Source organism: Oncorhynchus keta, chromosome 18 (genome assembly GCF_023373465.1).
Source record: "Oncorhynchus keta strain PuntledgeMale-10-30-2019 chromosome 18, Oket_V2, whole genome shotgun sequence".
Lineage (NCBI taxonomy): Eukaryota > Metazoa > Chordata > Actinopteri > Salmoniformes > Salmonidae > Oncorhynchus > Oncorhynchus keta.
The window spans coordinates 31,432,176-31,435,290 of NC_068438.1; the positions used below are offsets into that span (position 1 = coordinate 31,432,176).

General features: G+C 48.8%; 1 protein-coding gene across 2 annotated transcripts in view; it reads left to right on the forward strand.

The window, feature by feature from the left end:
• Positions 1–2,090, forward strand: part of LOC118396887 (ephrin type-A receptor 4-like) — an 86,688-nt gene extending 84,598 nt beyond the window's left edge. For both annotated transcript variants that reach the window (XM_052467901.1, XM_052467902.1), the window contains exon 18: positions 1–2,090. This exon is cut by the window's left edge and continues 1,632 nt beyond it. The gene's annotated coding sequence lies outside the window, so the exon portion shown is untranslated.
• Positions 2,091–3,115: the final 1,025 nt, after the last annotated feature.

Sequence of the window (3,115 nt, forward strand, 5' to 3'; positions counted from 1 at the left end):
GCTCCTCCATAGCAGTCCAGCTCAATGCTCCTCCATACCAGTCCAGCCCAATGCTCTTCCATACCAGTCCAGCTCAATGATCCTCCATACCAGTCCAGCTCAATGCTCCTCCATACCAGTCCAGCTCAATGCTCCTCCATACCAGTCCAGCTCAATGCTCCTCCATACCAGTCCAGCTCAATGCTCCTCCATACCAGTCCAGCTCAATGCTCCTCCATACCAGTCCAGCTCAATGCTCCTCCATACCAGCCCAGCTCAATGCTCCTCCATACCAGTCCAGCGCAATGCTCCTCCATACCAGCCCAGCTCAATGCTCCTCCATACCAGTCCAGCGCAATGCTCCTCCATACCAGCCAAGCTCAATGCTCCGCCATACCAGCCCAGCTCAATGCTCCTCCATACCAGCCCAGCTCAATGCTCCTCCATACCAGCCCAGCTCAATGCTCCTCCATACCAGTCCAGCGCAATGCTCCTCCATACCAGCCCAGCTCAATGCTCCTCCATACCAGTCCAGCGCAATGCTCCTCCATACCAGCCAAGCTCAATGCTCCTCCATACCAGCCCAGCTCAATGCTCCTCCATACCAGTCCAGCGCAATGCTCCTCCATACCAGCCAAGCTCAATGCTCCTCCATACCAGCCAAGCCCAATGCTCCTCCATACCAGCCCAGCTCAATGCTCCTCCATACCAGTCCAGCGCAATGCTCCTCCATACCAGCCCAGCTCAATGCTCCTCCATACCAGTCCAGCTCAATGCTCCTCCATACCAGCCAAGCTCAATGCTCCTCCATACCAGCCCAGCTTAATGCTCCTCCATACCAGCCAAGCTCAATGCTCATCCATACCAGCCCAGCTCAATGCTCCTCCATACCAGCCCAGCTCAATGCTCCTCCATACCAGCCAAGCTCAATGCTCATCCATACCAGCCCAGCTCAATGCTCCTCCATACCAGCCCAGCTTAATGCTCCTCCATACCAGTCCAGCTCAATGCTCCTCCATACCAGCCAAGCTCAATGCTCCTCCATACCAGCCCAGCTCAATGCTCCTCCATACCAGTCCAGCGCAATGCTCCTCCATACCAGCCCAGCTCAATGCTCCTCCATACCAGTCCAGCTCAATGCTCCTCCATACCAGTCCAGCTCAATGCTCCTCCATACCAGCCAAGCTCAATGCTCCTCCATACCAGCCAAGCTCAATGCTCATCCATACCAGCCCAGCTCAATGCTCCTCCATACCAGCCCAGCTCAATGCTCCTCCATACCAGCCAAGCTCAATGCTCATCCATACCAGCCCAGCTCAATGCTCCTCCATACCAGCCCAGCTTAATGCTCATCCATACCAGTCCAGCTCAATGCTCCTCCATACCAGCCAAGCTCAATGCTCCTCCATACCAGTCCAGCTCAATGCTCCTCCATACCAGTCCAGCTCAATGCTCCTCCATACCAGCCCAGCTCAATGCTCCTCCATACCAGCCAAGCTCAATGCTCATCCATACCAGCCCAGCTCAATGCTCCTCCATACCAGCCCAGCTCAATGCTCCTCCATACCAGCCAAGCTCAATGCTCATCCATACCAGCCCAGCTCAATGCTCCTCCATACCAGTCCAGCTCAATGCTCCTCCATACCAGCCAAGCTCAATGCTCCTCCATACCAGTCCAGCTCAATGCTCCTCCATACCAGTCCAGCTCAATGCTCTTCTCATTGGTGAAGTTGGGTTTTAATCCATCAAGGACCTGTCATGTGGAAATATGCAAGAAGTGTGAGGAAAGGGAAACAGAATGTACTGTATAATACTTTTTCATTTAGTTACTGATGAAAAAACCTAACAAAACACAAATGAATGTTTGTCATTGTATGCCTTCTGATACCATATGATCCAGCCATGCACACTAACACTATCAATCTCTTTTTTTAATGCTTTTTTTTCTATTATTATTTTTGTTCATTCAATTTTTTTTGGTCAAGGATTTTAGGTACATGTAACTTATGTCATTATTTATGGTCTTTTATATCTAGTTTGTAAAATTATAGCAAAAGTGAAGAAAATGAAGGGTTGTCATATGGTGCATTCTTATTAAAGTAGAAACCATCCGACTGTCCTTGTTTCCTGCTTATTGTAGAAACACACACACACACACACATACACACACACACACACACACACACACACACACACACACACACACACACACACACACACACACACACACACACACACACACACACACACACACACACACACACACACACACACACACACACACACACACACACACGTAAACCTCCCAGTGAGTTCCCTCTGTGGCACATGAGAGCAGATAGATCAATCTGACTGTGAGCTGCAGGTTGTGTCTCGGGCAACAAGGTGTCGGAGAGCTTTTAACATGGCAGGTGTGTTTAATCAGAACAGGATCTGTTTCCTGCGTTCATTTCCAGAGGCGATAAAACCCTGATTGTCCAAGGCTTTGATAGGGAGAGAAAGAGGGAGAGCTGAGGCCAGTTTAAAACATTTGAAAAGTATTGTATTCTCTGTCAAATGGTGTTTTACATGTTTCCTGAGGAAGCATCACAACAAGGCATGCAGACATTAGCTAGGGAAGAACGATTGCAGAAGGAGATGCTTTTCGGCATTGAAGGGAAAGTTAGTGGTGTGTGTGTGTTTATGTGTGTGTTTATGTGTGTGTTTATGTGTGTATGCCTGTGTGTGTGTGTTTGTGTGTTTGCGTGTGTATGTGTGCATGCCTGCACGTGTGTGTGCGTGTGTGTGTGTATGCCTGCGTGTGTGTGTGTGTATGCCTTCTTGTGTGTGTGTATGCCTGCGTGTGTGTGTATGCCTGCGTGTGTGTGCGTGTGTGTGTGTTTATGCCTTTCGTGTGTGTGCGTGTACTTGCAGGGTAATATGGTGGGACTTTGAAAGAAGACTGCAGGTTCAACTCCAGACTATTGACCATTCTGAAAAGCAACTAACAAAGAGCCAACCTTCATAGTCATACTGTTGCTATTTTTATTTGTATTATTCTTTTTGAACTCTGAATTGTCGGGAAGAGCTTGTTAGCAAGCATTTCACGGACATGATTTCCCCCACCCGTTGTATTCGGCGCATGTGACAAATATAA